The sequence below is a fragment of the Triticum urartu genome, chromosome 2A (assembly GCF_056163025.1).
Source record: "Triticum urartu cultivar PI428250 chromosome 2A, HENAU_Tu73, whole genome shotgun sequence".
Classification (NCBI taxonomy): Eukaryota; Viridiplantae; Streptophyta; class Magnoliopsida; order Poales; family Poaceae; genus Triticum; species Triticum urartu.
In genome coordinates, this window is record NC_141874.1 from 130,649,830 (window position 1) to 130,668,683 (window position 18,854).

Below are 18,854 nucleotides of genomic sequence, written 5' to 3' on the forward strand. Positions count from 1 at the left end.
TGTGCTCCTTCTTCAACCTCTGTTCTTTCTCCTGTCTCCCATGGGCGGCAGTGCTCCCGCGCACCCGAACCAGTCAAGTTTCCCACTCCTCTCCATCTGCGACTCCACTGCTGCGTCTTCCCCATCTCCGGGTCGTTCCAGTCTGGGGCCTCGCCGTTGTCCACCGGCCTTGGTGCGCTCGGCATGGTGTGGTCAACATGGTCAACAACTGAGAGTCATCGGAAGATGACTGTACGTGAGAGGCTGATAGTGGGGACGCACCACGCCCATGGATGCATGCATGAAACAGCATCCTTTTTACCCTGAAAAATAATGTTTTCTCCCCCTGACTGCTGGGACCCACCAGCTACATCTTCCCACGCAAGCAACTGTGTCCATATTATGGGCAAAAAAATTATTCGCCCCCCTGACTGCTGGGACCCACCAGCTACATCTTCACACGCAAGGAAGTGCCTAACAGTCGGGACCCACCAGGTCGAAGCATACGTAGCGTTGTCATTCTGGTCGCGAACGTGTACGTATGATAATCCCCAAGTGCAGGGAATCATCGTAGAAATTCCCAAAGGTGGAAGTGATAAGTATGGAGTGTCGAACCCACAAGTAACTAAAGGTAAGATCAACATTCTCTCAAGCCCTATCTGCCACTGATACAACTCTACGTACACCGAACGTTTGCTTCCAACTAGAAACGAGAAATAAAACTACATTGTGGGTATGAAGAGGATGACTTTGCATGATATAGGAGAGCTAAAATATAAAAGTAGGTGTTGTTATCATAAAGTTAGAATATATGACTAAATAAATAGCGAGTGTGGAATAATGATGGGCCGGTGTGCGGAATTGTCCTAGGCAATTGTTAACAAGACCGATAGTCGTCATTGCAATTTCATATGAGGGAGAGGCATAAGCTAACATACTTCCTCTTCTTGGATCATATGCACTTATGATTGGAACTCTAGCAAGCATCCACAACTACTAAAATCATTAAGGTAAAATCCAACCATAGCATTAAAGCATCAAGTCCCCTTTATCCCATACGCAACAACCCCCTTACTCGGGTTTATGCTTCTGTCACTCAAGCAACCCACTATAAGCGAATCATGAACGTATTGCAACACCCTACAGCGGGAATCCCTCATGCTTGCGCGACATGGAGGGTGAGGGAGTCCTGGATTAGGGGGTGTTCGGGTAGCCGGACTCCTGGACTATGAAGATACAAGATTGAAGACTTCGTCCCATGTCCGGATGGGACTTTCCTTGGCGTGGAAGGCAAGCTTGGCGATGCGGATATTCAAGATCTCCTACCATTGTAACCGACTCTGTGTAACCCTAACCCTATCCGGTGTCTATATAAACCGGAGGGTTGTAGTCCGTAGGCAATCAACTCCATATACAACAATCATACCATAGGCTAGCTTCTAGGGTTTAGCCTCCTTGATCTCGTGGTAGATCTACTCTTGTACTACCCATATCATCAATAGTAATCAAGTAGGACGTAGGGTTTTACCTCCATCAAGAGGGCCCGAACCTGGGTAAAACATCGTGTTCCCTGCCTCCTGTTACCATCCGGCCTAGACGCACAGTTCGGGACCCACTACCCGAGATCCGCCGGTTTTGACACCGACATTGGTGCTTTCATTGAGGGTTCCTCTGTGTCTTCGCCTTTAGGCCTGATGGCTCCTTTGATCATCAACAACGATGCGGTCCAGGGTGAGATTTTGCTCCCCGGACAGATCTTTGTCTTCGGCGGCTTCGCTCTGCGGGCCAATTCGCTCGGCCACCTGGAGTAGATCGAAAGCTATGCCCCTGGCCATCAAGTCAGGTTTGGAAGCTTAAACTACACGGCTGACATCCGCGGAGACTTGATCTTCGACGGACTCGAGCAACAGCCAAGCGCGCCGCACTATCTCGAGAGGCATGATCTAGCTCTGCCCCCAGACAGTGTCCTGGAGGCCGCACACGCATCGGTTCTGACCCCTAACTCGGAGCCTATTGCGCTAATCGAGGATGAGCGGTTGGACGTCACCTCGGGGGCTGCGATCCCAAAAGCGATCGAGCCGAACGCTAGCCCCGCACTCTGCACGACCCGTGACTCCGAGGATCCACACTCCTCCCCGGACTCCGAACCCCCCACGCCCCTGCCAATCGAATCCGATTGGGCGCCGATAATGGAGTTCACCGCCACAGACATCTTTCAGCGTTCGCCTTTTGGCGACATCCTGAATTCTCTTAAGTCTCTCTCTTTATTAGGAGAGCCCTGGCCAGACTACGGTCAACGAGGGTGGGATACGGGCGATGAGGAAATTCAAAGCCCACCCACCACCCACTTTGTAGCCACTGTCGACGATCTAACCGACATGCTTGACTTCAGCTCCGAAGACATCGACGGCATGGACGACGATGTAGGAGACGAACAGGAACCAGCACCTGTAGGGCGCTGGAAGGCCACCTCGTCATATGACATATATATGGTGGATACTCCAAAAGATGGAGATGGCGATGGAACAGTGGGGGATGACGCCCCCAACAAACAGCCAAAGCGCCGGCGTCAGCGACGCCGCTCTAAATCCCGCCAAAACAAAAACGGTGATTCCGGCACGGGAGATAATACTACCCTGGATAGCGCCGAAGAACACCCACCTCAGCAAGATTCGGCATAGGAAGATGGAGAAGCCAGCCCTCATGAGAGATCGGCAGACCGAGAGGTCGAGGATGATAACTATACACCTCCCTCCGAAGACAAGGCAAGCCTCGATGACGACGAATTCGTCATACCATCAGACCCCGCCGAACAAAAGCGTTTTAAACGTAGGCTTTTAGCCACGGCAAGCAGCCTCAAGAAAAAGCAGCAACAGCTTAGAGCTGCCCAAGATTTGCTAGCTGACAGATGGACTGAAGTCCTTGCGACCGAAGAGTATGAACTCGAACGCCCCTCCAAGAGTTACCCGAAGCGCAGGCCGCTACCCCAATCAGAGGAGGAAGCACCTACATCACCAGCGCATGACATGGCAGACCGGCCACCTCGCGGCCGCGATAGAGAGGCCTCTCGGCCCTCCACCCAAGCCATGCCCCGACGCCGCTCAACTAAGGCACGGAAAAATGCGCCCGACCTGCGAGACATACTGGAGGATAAGGCAAGACAAACAAGATCGATCTACAGATCGCGCAGGCGCCCTACGGCATGTGACAATGATCTTCACTTCGGATACAACAAATCCGGCCGGGCCGAACACAACAGACATAGCTCTTCCGAGCTGCGTCGTGATATAGCCCAGTACAGAGGCGCCGCACACCCGCTATGCTTCACGAATGAAGTAATGGATCATAAAATCCCAGAGGGTTTCAAACCCGTAAAAATCGAATCATACGATGGCACAACAGATCCGGTGGTATGGATCGAGGATTATCTCCTTCACATCCACATGGCACGTGGCGATGATCTATACACCATCAAATACCTCCCACTCAAACTTAAAGGACCGGCCCGGCATTGGCTTAACAGCTTGCCAGCAGACTCAATCGGTTCTTGGGAGGACCTGGAAGCCGCATTCCTCGACAACTTCCAGGGCACTTATGTGCGACCGCCGAATGCCGACGACTTAAGCCACATAATTCAGCAGCCAGAGGAATCGGCCAGACAATTCTGGACGCGGTTCCTAACAAAGAAAAACCAGATAGTCGACTGTCCGGACGCAGAGGCCCTAGCAGCCTTCAAGCATAACATCCGCGACGAGTGGCTTGCCCGGCACCTGGGACAGGAAAAGCCGAAATCCATGGCAGCCCTCACGACACTCATGACCCGCTTTTGCGCAGGAGAAGACAGCTGGCTAGCTCGCAGTAACAACTTATCAAAGAACCCTGGTAATTTGGATACCAAGGACAAAAGTGGCAGGACACGTCAGAATAAGCAAAAACGCTGCGTTAACAGTGACAGCAATGAAGACACGGCAGTCAATGCAGGATTCAAAGGCTATAAATCCGGTCAGCGGAAAAAGGCATTCAAAAAGAATACTCAGGGCCCATCCAGTTTGGACCGAGTACTCGATCGCTTGTGCCAGATACATGGCACCCCCAAAAGGCCAGCCAATCACACTAACAGGGATTGTTGGGTGTTCAAGCAGGCAGGCAAGTTAAGGGCCGAAAACAGAGACAAGGGGCTGCACAGCGACGACAAGGAGCCCAAGCCGCCGAACAACAATGGACAGAAGGGCTTTCCCCCACAAGTGCGAACGGTGAACATGATATACGCAACCCACATTCCCAAGCGGGAGCGGAAGCGTGCGCTACGGGACGTATACGCGATGGAGCCAGTCGCCCCAAAGTTCAACCCATGGTCCTCCTGCCCGACCACTTTTGATCGAAGGGACCATCCCACTAGCATCCGTCATGGCGGCTTCGCCACATTGGTTCTCGACCCAATCATCGACGGATTTCATCTCACAAGAGTCCTCATGGACGGCGGCAGTAGCCTGAACCTGCTTTATCAGGATACAGTGCGGAAAATGGGCATAGATCCCTCAAGGATTAAGCCCACAAGAACGACCTTTAAAGGCGTTATACCAGGTGTAGAAGCCAACTGCACAGGCTCAGTAACACTTGACGTGGTCTTCGGATCCCCAGACAATTTCCGAAGTGAAGAGTTAATCTTCGATATAGTCCCGTTTCGCGGTGGCTATCACGCCCTGCTCGGACGAACCGCATTCGCAAAGTTCAATGCGGTGCCGCACTACGCATATCTCAAGCTCAAGATGCCAGGCCCTCGAGGAGTAATTACGGTCAACGGAAACACCGAACGCTCCCTCCGTACGGAGGAGCATACGGCGGCTCTCGCGGCGGAGGTACAAAGTAGCCTTCTCAGGCAATTCTCCAGTCCGGCCATTAAAAAGCTAGACACGGCCAAGCGCGCCCGGAGTAACCCACAGCAGGACCGCCTGGCACACTCTGAGCAAGCGTAGCAATGCGGCCCCAACCCCAGCTTTCGCGACATAGCGAAACCAGTACCTCGCGTGCATAACTACGCCCTTGAAATACCATGGGCACAGGGGAAGGGCACAATAACGGCACGCCCAAAATACGGCTTAAAATGTACTAGGGGCTGCCGGATTCTTTTTTTAATTTTTTCTTACTTTCAGGACTCCATACTTCGGACGACCTGTTCGGCAATTCGACTGCCGCACAAATGATGCAAGATCCAGGGAGGCAGACAAGCCATGCCGCATTATGGAACTCCCAGGTGGTCTCTATTACGAGCGGTATACCTGTTTTAAATACAATTTGCGGCCTGCCCCTGGTCAGGACATACTGAATAGTCCAATATCTTTTGCTTACCGCATTATTTGTATCGTTCGGCTTTGATAAATAGCCTCTCTATAAACAATGCTTAGCTTATTGTCTATTTTTTGCATTATCTTCTTTTCACATTTATGTTTATTAAATGACATGATTGCACCCGTACACCATGGTACGGCAAACACGCCAGGGGCTTCAGTACCCCTCATAATGGTGTGAGAAGTCCGTACACTTTCACAAGTGCGGCACCCCAAACTTATAGCACTATATGCATCGGCTCCGAATCATGATTTGGGTCAACAGTTGGGTTTGCCTGGCTCCTATGTTTTGGTGCCTTACGTTCCGCTCTATCGGCTAAGGTAGCACTAAGAGAACCACTGCGATTGTGCCCCGGTTCAGCTGGGTTAAGCACCTCAGTGGAGAAAGCTAAAACTGACTGTCATGATGAGGCGAGAGACCGGTCGCTGTTCGAGAGGTTTTTCGAGTCCCTAAAGACTTATGCCGCTTCGAGCGAGGAGCTGGCTTTGTCCGGCCAAGGCGTGGATAGCGCCCCCAACTCGGTCTTCCGAACTAGGGGCTTCGCCGAAATTTAAAATTATAGAGTTCTATGGCTAAGTGAGAGTGTTCAAGCATTATAGTCCGATTGCCTGGTTCGTTGTGCTGAGCGCCTCCCTCGAAGGACCCAACTATGGGAAAAAGAGCGCTCAGGTTTATCTCGAACACCCCAGCACTAGTCGCATGGGGGCAGAAGCCGATGACTGGCCATCTCTCAATTTTTTGATAAACGGCCGCACAGAAAGTAATATTTTAAATTCAATAAGCATTGCTTAGCGCATATGAACAAGTTTTCAGCGCACAGGATAAACACGAGCGAGTTCATTCAAAAATCACATCCTTGGTACATTCATCCGCCACAAGGCGGGCACCTGCAAGAACATCCTTGTAGTAGTTCTCGGGCTTGCGATGCTCCTTCCCCGGCGGCGGCCCGTCCTTCACAAGCTTCTCACCGTCCAGCTTACCCCAGTGCACCTTTGCACGGGCAAGGGCCCGACGGGCACCTTCGATGCAGACAGAGCGCTTGATGACCTCGAGCCTCGGACAAGCCTCCACCAGCCACCGCACTAGCCCGAAATAGCTCCCAGGCAGGGCCTCTCCGGGCCACAGCCGAACTATGAAGCCCTTCATGGCCTGTTAGGCCACCTTGTGGAGCTCGACCAGCTGTTTCAGCTGGTCGCTCAAAGGCACAGGGTGTCCGGCCTCAGAATATTGAGACCAGAACACCTTCTCCGTCGAGCTGCCCTCTTCAGCTCGGTAGAATGCGGCGGCGGCGGATATGCTGCGGGGAATATCTTCGAATACCCCTGGAGAGCTCCGGATTCGGGTAAGTAACAAGTAGTTTACTTTTATATTTCTTCTTTGCATGAAGAATGCCTTACCCGCTGCTATCTTCCTCATCTCCTCCAACTCTTGGAGGGCCTTTTGGGCTTCGGCCTTGGCAGACTTGGCAGTCTCAAGGGCCGTCACGAGCTCGGATGCTTGCGCCTTTGGCTCAAGCTCCAAACTCTCATGTTTTTTCATGAGAGCCTGAAGCTCTTGCTGCACCTCGCCGACCTGAGCCCCAAGTCTGTCTTGCTCGGTGCGCTCCGCGGCCGTTTTCTTTTCGGCCTCAGACAGCGCCTGCTTAAGGGTCGCCACCTCAGTCGTGGCCCCTACAATAAGCAGTACAATCCTGTTATTTTTTTTTGCAATCACACCTTTTTATAGGCACTTTTTCTGTAAGGTATTTCTTACCTTCTCTCTCCTCAAGCCGCCGCTTGGCAAGGCCGAGCTCTCGCTCGGTCCGCTCGAGGTCCTGCTTCAGGACACCCACCTCCGCAGTCAGTGCGGCGGTAGATAGCAGCGAAGCCTGCATTCGCATATTGACTCTTTTTTGTTAGACTCCTGCGAAATTTAATAGATCCTCTATTCGGCTTTTCTTTCTGAACGCCAAATAGAGCATCAGGGGCTACTGTCTATGCGGTAATATTTTTACATATTTTTACTTACCTTAAAGCCTGTTAGAAGGCTAGCGCAAGCTTCAGTCAGTCCGCTCTTGGCGGACTGAACATTCTGGATCACCGTACTCATAATAGTACGGTGCCCCTCGTCGATGGAGGCGCCGTCAAGCACCTCCAGCAGATTGTTCGGCACCTCCGGTTGGACGGAGGCCGCCGGCTCAGAAGGCTTGCTCCTCTTGGAAGGAGTTCGCCTACCGCGGTCCAGAACTGTGGAAGATTCCGGCGCGGTGTCCGGCACAAAGCCGGACTTGGAGCCCTGGGGGGCCTTATCCCCTTCACTCCTGGAGTCCGGGAGGTTGCCTTGCGGCTCCTCCGGGACCACCTCCTCCTGCCCCGGAGCTTGTCGCGATGCCACTTCGGCGTCGTCTGCAGTGCGGGGGAAGACAGCGGGCGGAACTGAGTTCATGTCCGATGAGTCCAGGGAGCCGCCCGACGATTCGTTGAATTCGGCCCGGGGCGGGCTGCATAATTATGTTCGACATTAGGGAAAGCTATGCAACAAAGGAACATCATGAGTTACTCTGATGTCCGAACTTACGATTTCGCCGGACGCTTGGCCCTGTTTGGCCACTCCTCTTCGCCCTCTTCGGCGTCGAGGGAGTAGTCCGGCGGAGGGGTCTTCCTTTTCCTAGACCCCTCGGCCTCCCCCGTTGGGCCGGCCTTCCTCTTCTCTCCTCCCTCCGCTGGGGGGGGAGAGTTTTCTTCTTCTCGTTTTCATAGGAAGAGGGCGTCTCGGACTCGTCGGATGATGAGTCCGACACCACCACGTTACGGGCACTCTTTCGAGTCCCCGTGGTCTTCTTCTTCTTAGCCTTCTTCTCCGGCACCACATAAGGCGCCGGAACTAGCAGCTTCACTAGTAGAGCTGGGGCTGGGTCTTCGGGCAGCAGAGCCGGACAGTTAATCGGTCTGGATATCGCCCGCCAAGCCTGTCAAAAGTAAGGGAGTTTAGATCCCGCATAGAGTCAAACTATGAAGAAAGCTTAACATCTTGTAAAAGGTGAAGATAGCTTACCTCGCTAGCGTGACGCTGCAGCTGTATCCGTGGTCCTCGGAAGCGGATGCGGGAGCCTCGGCACCCTTGAATAGCACCTTCCAGGCATCTTCGTACGTCGTGTCGAAGAGCCTGCTAAGGGTTTGGTGCTGCGCCGGGTCGAACTCCCACAGATTAAAATCCCGTTGTTGGCACGGGAGGATCCGGCGGACGAGCATAACCTGGATTACATTAACAAGCCGGATTGGCTTGTTCACCAGGGACTGGATGCATGTTTGCAATCCGATCACCTCTTTTTCGTCACCCCACGACAGGCCCGTCTCTTTCCAGGACATAAGCCGCGTGGGGGGTCCGGATCAGAACTCGGGGGCTGCGGTCCATTTCGGATCGTGTGGCTCGGTGATGTAAAACCACCCGGATTGCCACCCCTTTAGGGTCTCCACAAAAGAGCCCTCGAACCATAGGACGTTGGCCATCTTGCCCGCCATGGCGCCTCCGCACTCCGCCTGGCTGTCACGCACCACCTTGGGCTTGACGTTAAAGGTCTTGAGCTAGAGGCCAAAATGAGGGCGAACGCGGAGGAAAGCCTCACACACGATGATAAACGCCGAGATGTTGAGGATGAAGTTCGGGGCCAGATCGTGGAAATCCAGGCCGTAATAGAACATGAGCCCCCGGACAAATGGGTGGAGTGGAAAACCCAGTCCGCGGAGGAAGTGGGGGAGAAATACTACCCTCTCATGGGGCCTTGGGGTGGGGAGAAGCTGCCCCTTTTCGGGAAGCCGGTGCGCGATGTCCTTGGACAGGTATCCGGCCTTCCTTAGCTTCTTGACTTGGCCCTCCGTAGCGGAGGAGACCATCCACTTGCCTCCCACTCCGGACATTGCTGGAGAAGGTTGAGGTGGGAAGTGCGGGCTTGGGCGCTGGAGCTCGAGTGCGCAGGAGATGGATAGGCAAAGGAGGAAGAAGGCGTAGGTAAAAAGGTGGATCCTTATCCCCTTATATGGGCGGATGCGGTTGTGCGTCCCCACCAGCCTAGTAAAACTCGCTTGCCTCCCAAGCGCCGTGATAAATGGCGCGGTTGGGTTACCCACGTCCGTATTGATGAGAATCCCGTAAAGGGGGTACACGATCTCTGCTTTGACAAGACGTACCAAGGAAACCGCCTCGCAAAACATGCTGAGGTGGAAAAGTTAAAATGATTCGAGTAAAGGACTTGGCCGTAGTGTGATGACACACTGCGGAATACGTCAACAGTTTTGATTTGTGTTAATATTATTCTCTCTATGGCGATATGTGGAAGCTTATTTTGCAGAGCTGGACATTACTCTTGGTGTTTACAATCTTCTATGAAGGACTTGGAGGAGGAACCCGCCTTGCAATGCCGAAGACAATTTGCGCGCCGGACTCGTCGTCATTGAAGCCTGGTTCAGGGGCTACTGAGGGAGTCCTGGATTAGGGGGTGTTCGGGTAGCCGGACTATACCTTCAGCCGGACTCCTGGACTATGAAGATACAAGATTGAAGACTTCGTCCCGTGTCCGGATGGGACTTTCCTTGGCGTGGAAGGCAAGCTTGGCGATGCGGATATTCAAGATCTCCTACCATTGTAGCCGACTCTGTGTAACCCTAACCCTATCCGGTGTCTATATAAACCGGAGGGTTGTAGTCCGTAGGCAATCAACTCCATATACAACAATCATACCATAGGCTAGCTTCTAGGGTTTAGCCTCCTTGATCTCGTGGTAGATCTACTCTTGTACTACCCATATCATCAATATTAATCAAGCAGGACGTAGGATTTTACCTCCATCAAGAGGGCCCGAACCTGGGTAAAACATCGTGTTCCCTGCCTCCTGTTACCATCCGGCCTAGACACACAGTTCGGGACCCACTACCCGAGATCCGCCGGTTTTGACACCGACAGAGGGCACAATAGGACAGCACCAAAATAAAACATACAACTCGTACCAATCTAGATCATCAATCAACCCAAAGACAAAGGATATCTACTCAAAACATCATAGGATGGCAACACATCATTGGATCATAATATGTGGTATAAAGCACCATGTTCAAGTAGGGATTGCAGCGGGCTGCGGGAGAGTGGACTGCGTAAAAGAGATGAGGATGGTGATGATGATGGTGATGTTGATGAAGACGATCACCGGGGAGATGATTCCCCTCCCGATGGCACTCCGGTGCCACCGAGAGAGAGGAGGAGAGGTTCTCCCCCTTCTGCTTCCTCCTCCATGGCCTCCCACCTGGATGGGGAGAGGTTCTCCCTCTGGTCCTTGGCCTTCATGACGATGATGGCCCCTCCGGGATCCTCCTCGATGCCCTTCGGTGATGATGGCACCCTCCGGCAGGGTGCCAGAGAGGGCCTAGATTGATTTCTCGTGGCTACAGAGGCTTGCGGCGGTGGAACTTCTGATCTAGGTTAATTTCTGGAGGTTTCTGTATATATATATATATATGTATATATATATATGAGGTTTTGGCGTCAAGAACAAGTTAGGGGGGTCTCCGGGCTGTCCACGAGGTAGGGGGCACGCCTCCCACCCTCGTGGGCAGCCCGGGACTCTTCTGGCCCAACTCGTTTACTCCATGGCCTTCTTCTGGTCCAAAAATAAGCTCCGTCAAGTTTCAGGTCAATTGGACTCCGTTTGGTTTTCCTTTTCTGCGATACTCTAAAACAAGGAAAAAACAGAAACTAGCACTGGCACTGGGCTCTAGGTTAATAGGTTAGTCCCAAAAACCATATAAAATAGCATATAAATGCATATAAAACATCCAAGGTTGATAATATAATAGCATGAATACTTCATAAATTATAGATACGTTGGAGACGTATCAACATACCTACGATCGGTCTGTCTGCAAGCTGCAACGATGAACCATGGCCGTGTAAGGAAGGGCATGTGTCGTAGTAGAGGCGCGCACGTGTCGTAGTAGAGGCGCGCACGTAGCGTGTACACGTACGTACAGCAGCCATGTTGCAAGAAAGTAAATACGGCCACATACATACATATGGGCGGGGTCTCGAACGCCTACTCGCACATACGTACGGCCAGGGCTCGTGTACATCGCTGGGTCGGAACGGAGAAACTGCGTCGTCGTCGTGTTCATCAGGAGCCAACCGGCTTGGAGGAACAGGTGATGGAAACGAGGCCTGGCGTACCGCAGAATGGAGGAAACGGCCTGGTGTTCGACCGGCCACGGTCGAAACGGGATCCTGTTCATCGGGAGGGGTCTGGCGTACCGCAAAACAGAGGAAACGGACCTCCTACGGTGGAAACGGGGTCCTGTTGATCGGGAGGGGTGTGGCGTACCGCAAAACGGAGGAAACGGACTTGTGTTGGAGCGCTACGGTCGAAACGGGGGTCCTGTTCATCACGAGGGGTGTGGCGTACCGCAAAACGGGACTCCACGGGATACTATTCATATCCACCGTCGACCTCCTCCAGCCTCCACAGGCTACTGTTCATCCACGGTCGACCTCCTCCGGCCTCTACCTGCGACTGTCCATCCATGGGCTCCTGTTCATCTAGCCTCCACCACGCGCTCCTCCACCGGCTACTGTTCAACCAGCCCTCTCCACGGGGTCATGTTCAACCACCCCTCCACGGGCTACTGTTCATCCAGCCCTCCACCGGCTACTATTCAACCAGCCCTCCACGAGGTCCTGTTCATCCTGCCCTCCATGGGGTCCTGTTCATCCAGCCCTCCATGGGGTCCTGTTCATCCACCAGCTTGATCGATCGGGGTGTTGTTCATCCAGCGGCAACGGCCTCTACTACCATGGGGTCCTGTTCATCCAACCCCCCACCGGGAACTATTCATCCAAACCCCCTCAACAACTCTCGTTGTTCATTCAGAGGCAGCATCGAATGGCTTCAGTTAGCAGCAGTAGCGAAGGAATCACACTCAGGTTCAGTTAACAGCAAGGGATCGATCGATCGCTCGGGTTCAGTAACGCGTAGCCTGCAGTGCGATCACTCGGGTTCAGTTAGAGCCCAACGCCTCGCTCGGGTTCAGTTAGAGCCCAACGCCTCACGCACACACGCGTACGTATGAGAGAAAAGCGCATTGCTCGGACCCCGACCACCCACCGTAACCGGGAACTCCCCGATATTTTCCTTCCCCTCGCTTCTACCACGGTTTTTTCCATCATGGACGGCCCAAAGAATGTCATGCAGCTGCGTCTCCGTCCCGCCCAGGACGAAAAGCCCATTTTCTGTCATGATTTTTTGTCATAGAAGTAGGACCCCACCACATCTATGATGATACCGAGTTTTGTCACAATTATCGTCATAGAAGTGTCATAAGTATGACAGAAAAAAAATTGTTTGGCCCAAAATGTCACGGATGTGTCTTTTTTTGTAGTGTCTTCGGGGAAATCCCAACGCCTATCACAAGTAGCAGAAGAATTTCTGGCGTCGTTGCCAGGGAGACTTCATAAAACAACTCAAGGTCCCTTCATACACACTATCATTTACTTGTTCTACTTTTACTTGCTTTTATTTGCTTTTACTAGTCTTGTTAAAAAAATCAAAAAATACAAAAATATTTTATTTTTCTATCTTACTAGAATTGCCATTGTGTCTCAAGAAAACATTAAGTTATGTGACTTATTGAATGCTAATCATAATGATTTCATTAGTACTCCAATTGCTCCTCCCGCCACTAGTGCGGAGTCATATGATATTAATGGTGCATTGCTAAATCTTATTATGAAAGAATAGTTTGCTGGAAATCCTAATGAAGATGATGCATCCCATCTTAATACCTTCATTAAATTATGTGACATGCAAAAATAAAAAATATGTGGATAATGATATTGTGAAGTTTAATTATTTCCTTTCTCACTAAGAGATCGTGCTAAAACTTGCTTTTCATCCTTACATCGCAATAGTATTCATTCATGGGATAAATGTAAGGATGCTTTCATCTCTAAGTATTTTCCTCCCACTAAGATAATATCTCTTAGAAATAAAATCATGACACTTAAACAACATGATCAAGAACATGTTCCTCAATCTTGGAAGAGAATGAAATTAATGACTAAAAATTGTCCCACTTGTGGATTAAGCTTATGGATGATAGTACAAAAAAATTATGTGGGACAGGACTTTATCTTGAGAAATCTTCTAGACTCTGCTGTAGGTGGTACATTTATGGGAATTACATTAGGAGAAGCCACTAAGTTCTTGATAATATGACCGCAAATTATTCACAATGGCACATCGAACAAGCTTCAACTGGTAAGAAGGTAAATTATGTCAAAGAAATTTCTACTCTGAGTGATAAAATGGATGCTCTTATGAATATTCTTGCTAGTAAAAATACTTATGTTGCAAGAAATAATTTCAACAACAATGCTTATAGGGAACTTCAATCCTAGACCATATCCTGGTAATCCCTCCCATAATTATGGAAAATCCTATGGAAATTCATATAATAATAATAATAATAATAATAATAGGATACTATTGAACTTGAGAACAACATTAAAGAATCTATTAGTTCTCACAAGAATTTTAATGCCATGGTAGAAGAAAAACTAAGCAGAGTCGATGATATGTCTAGAAACATGGGTTGAATTGCTCATGATGTGGATGGTCAAAACCGGTGTTCTCCCAAAATATGGCGACGGTACTTTGTAGAAAATTCAAGAATCTCAGACATGCTCTTAAATACTGGAGCAAAGGTATTTCCAAACTGTCTACTACCATTGAAAATACGAATAGTAAACTACTGGAAATTGATGGTTTAGAAAATAAAAGAAGACTCACAATTCCTGAAACTAATTTTAGAAGAGTTCTCAAAGCTCACCTCATCAGATTACTTTCTTACCAAAAACTATACTGGAAGAAAAGATGTACAATTTGTTGGGTTCAATTTGGGGACGAAAACTCAAAGTTTTTCCAAGCAATGGCTTCTGAGAGATATTGAAGAAAAAATAATGCGTCACTAACTACTGATGAGGGATATTGTGTGGAAGATCATATAGGGAAGGAGTCGGTAAACTCCGAGTCCTTTAAACAGAGACTTGGTACATCAACTCACAATGATATGAAATTTGACCTCACAAGAATCATTAATTGGATTGATGGGCTCAAGGATCTTATAGTTCCCTTCACTACCGATGAGATTGATCATGTTATTAGATCAATGCCAGCTGACCACGCACTAGGCCCGGATGACTTCACATGGGAATTCCTCAAATCTTGTTGGCCAGTGATCAAAGAAGACTTCTACAAACTTTGCAATTAGTTCTTTGATGGAAACCTCAATCTTGAGAGCATTAATGATGGTTTCATCACATTGATCCCTAAAACTAATGCTCCAAGCACTGCCAATGAGTACCGGTCAATCACCCTCCTAAACTGTTGTCTTGAAGTGATCACGAAGATCCTAGCCAATCGTCTACAAAATGTAATTCTCAAAATCATCCATAGGAACCAATATTGTTTCCTCAAAGGATGTACCATCCAAGATTGCCTTGCCTGGGCATTCGAGTATATTTACTAACGCCAAATATCCAAGAAAGAAATTGTCCTCCTCAAACTTGACTTCGCAAAGGCTTCAACACAATCGATCAGGAAGCAATGTTGGAAATTATGAAGAATATGGGCTTCAATGACAAGTGGCTGAACTGGATTAAATGCATTTTTTTCTTTGGGCAAATCTATTGTCTTACTAAACGGAGTTCCTGGACGGCGGTTCCATTGCAAGTGCGGTGTATGCCAAGGTGATCCTATATCTCCATTAATTTTTGTACTGGCAACAGACTTGCTACAAGCTGTGATCAATGATGCATTTTCCGAAGGAGTCGCTAGTCTATCGTTCCCTTGCAACAACCAGAAAGAGTACCCGGTGATCCAATACGCTAATGATACCATCCTTGCACTGCCTGCATGCCCCACTCAAGCTACAAACATCAAGAACATTCTGTCTAATTATGCCACCTCGATCGGTCTGAAAATCCCACAAATCCACATTAATCCCAATAAATTGTGATGAAGAACTCTGCAGCACTTTAGCAAACATCTTCGGTTGTGTGGTAGGAAAGCTGCCCTTCACATACCTAGGCCTCCCCATGGGCACAACTAAACTAACCATACATGATGACATGCCTCTGGTCTGCCGAGTGGAAAGACGTCTATCAGCAACTCTCAACATGATATCATATGGAGGCAAACTCACTCTGCTCAACTCAGTCATAACTTCCCTCATAATCTTTTCCTTGTGCACTCTAAAACTGCCAATTGGCATCATTGAACTCCTGGACAAGATACGTAGGAAAAGCCTTTGGACAAAGAAAAATTACCAAGGTGACACATGTAACTCACTTGCATCATGGAACATGGTATGCAAACCAAAATAATGTGGTGGATTAGGTGTTCTTAACCTGAAAGTACAAAGTGATGTGTTACTCCTCAAATTCTTACATAAATTCTATAATCACTCGGATCTACCATGGGCGGAACTAATCTGGGATGCATATTACACCACAAAAGATTCCACATGCCATGGACTTGTGCGGCTCCTTCTGGTGACAGGATGTTTCAAAGCTTATGCCAATTTATCATGGGATTACCCAGGTAACTACTCACAATGGATCTACGACTCTATTCTGGAAAGACGTATGGCTTGATAATGTCCTGGCTAAAACCCATCCCCGAGCCTTTTCATTTGCACAACATGAAGATATTTTTGGGAGAGATTTCTTGGGAAGCACTTCTCTGTGGCAAACGTTTCACCTACCTCTTTCGACACAAGCGCATGCGGAGACACCTGGCCTACAACAAAAAACCACGGAAATTGAGCTCACGGATCCCTTGGTCAATGATGTATGGAAGCATGTATGGGGATCAACACACTACTCGGCCAACAAATACTACAGGACATCAAAGCGAATCGAGCATGCACCTGGGTCTGGCAGTCCAAAGCAACGATGGAAATCAAAGTTTTTGGTTGGTTGCTTATGTTTGATAGGCTCAACACTTCAAACATGCTAAAAAGAAGACACTATAACATTGGCACTAATTTTGGCTGCCTTCTCTGCAACATCTCTTTTTTAAGTGCCCTTTTAGCCTTGATTGCTGGCATGAGCTTCATATGATGGGGGCAGAATAGGTACACGTCTGGACTGGGTGGTTGCAACAAAAAAACTCTTGGAACAAACCTCTGTTTATGGAAACCTTTCTTCTAGCTGCTTGGAGCATTTGGAAGGAATGAAACGACAAACAAAGAGGGGTGCTGCCATCAAGAGACTCCTGGCATCCAAGACTAAAAGAAAATGTGTCCCTCCTCACTTATAGGGTGGGAAAGAAACAAAAACCCTTCCTAGTTTCCTTTATTAACACTTTGTAATAAGAATTTTCTCCCAACCCTCATCCCCAAAGGGGATGATTTGTAAATGACCCCTTGTACATTATTGATCCCTATTAATTAATATGCAGTAGGAGCCTCTCAGACTGTTTCAGCTGTCAAAAAAAGTGAAATGTAGGTTTCGAAAGTGAATAGCGATATGAATAGAAATGTGAAAAGGTTTATTTTAAAATAATGAATATGTTCTTTTAAAAATGTGCAATTGAAGTAGATATGATTTATCTAAAACAAGTCGGTGAAAAGTGAAATGTATGTTCTGAAAGGGAAAAACAACAAAAAAACTAAAAAATGTGAACTTGTGAAACTGATTGAAATCATTTTATTCATAAGATTTCAAGCGGGCGAAATATGTGAAATGTGTTTCATGACTTTTAAAGTCATTTAAAATGTATCCAAAATGGGTTTTGTTTTAAAGGTCTTTGCGACATGAGTTCAAATATATAAAATGTTTTGAAATCGAAAGTTTGGTTTAAGAGATATGAATAATTTTAAGTTAGCAAAGGTGGAAAAATGGATGAATTAGTTTAGGAGAGAAGAGAGAGAATGGGCAGCACATGCATGCAAGACCATGTGTCATCTGACCAAAAGTTGACACTCCCGTGCACCCTATTTTACCATTTTGGGCCTTCACCCCTATCGGCTATCGTCGTCCGTGACATTTGGTGAGTCCGCCCGCATTGGAGTCTTCACCCCTATCGGCTATCGCCGTCCATGAGAGCATCTCCAGCCGTTCGGCCCCCCAAGGGCTTGAAATAGCGTCGCATGGGGGCGCGCCGGCGATAAATTCGGCATGGGGGCGATCGGGTTCCCAACCGCCGCCCCCAGGTCACCCCACACGTAGTTGTTTTAAAACCATACTCAGCCAAAATTTGGCCAAACACGACACATAATTCGGCGAAATTTAGGTCCATTGCATTTTTACATATTGAAAACACATATTTAAAAAAACAACTACTAGTAATGCGCCGCCGCCCACTGCGCCGCCTACAGGCCGTAGAGCTTGCCGAAGGCGCTGTAGTCACCGCCGTCATCGTCGTCGCCCTCCTTCTTCACGCCGCCGCCATCCTTGCTGCACCCCTGCCCTGGATCACCTTGGCGGACTGGTTTGGTTGGCGGCGGTGCCTCGTCGTCGCTGTCCTCGAGGACGATGACGCCGCCCTCATCGCGGTTGCAACGCCGAGCAGTGATCTCCTCGAGGGCACGGCGTTGGCGCTCCATCTCGAGCCGGACGTAGTCCTCGCACGCCCACTTGATGGCGGCCTCCTCGTTGGCGGCCATGTCCTCGTGCTCGCTCTTCACGGCGACGAGACCCGGCTCTGTCTTCGGCTTGATGAAGCGGGAGGAGGGAACAGAGGTGCCACGGCCGCCCTCGTTGATGAGGAGGGCGCCGCCGTAGGGTGCGTCGCCCGAGCGGCGTCTCCACGGGCTCGGCCTTGACGTTCACGAGCGTCGGCGAACTGGATGAGCAGAAGGAGGAGGAGGAGGAGGAGGAGGAATAGGACCTGCCCACCATGTGCCTCGGCAACCGAGGGTCACCACTCCGACGGGGAACCGGGCCGGGGCCGCCGGGTACTCGAGCGGAGGATCGTTGCCACCCTCGAGTTGCTCGAGGACGGCGTGGAGCGTGTGCCAGGGGGTGCCCTACCATAGGCGGTGGCCGTCGGTGTTGTGGCGCCCCCTCATCGACGCGTTGTTAGTGGAGGCGAGCTGCTCCTCGTGGCGGCGTTGGAAGTACACCGCCCAGTGCACGTGGTTGCTAGCGGCGTACTCTGGAAGGTCCCGCTCCTCCTCCGGTAGGGAGGCCCGAACACGCGCGATCTCGTCGTGGAAGTGGCCGGTGTCGGTTGGCTGCAGAGGGACGGGGACGCCTCCGGCGCTGAGCCTCCACCGCCCCGGCACGCGCATGCCACGCGGCGTCGGGTAGTCCGCCTCGTGCAGGTGGCAGCGGCCGAAGCCGTTGGCCGCCGTTCTATCGCCGGAAAATCACTCTCCCATCGGCGGATCTAGACGGGGAGAGAGAGAGATGAGATGGGGGTGTCAGCGGTGACAGAGGTTGCGGGTGAGTGCGTCCACCGGCGAGGGAAGGAGCGGCTTTTATAATGGTCAGGGGGCGGCAGA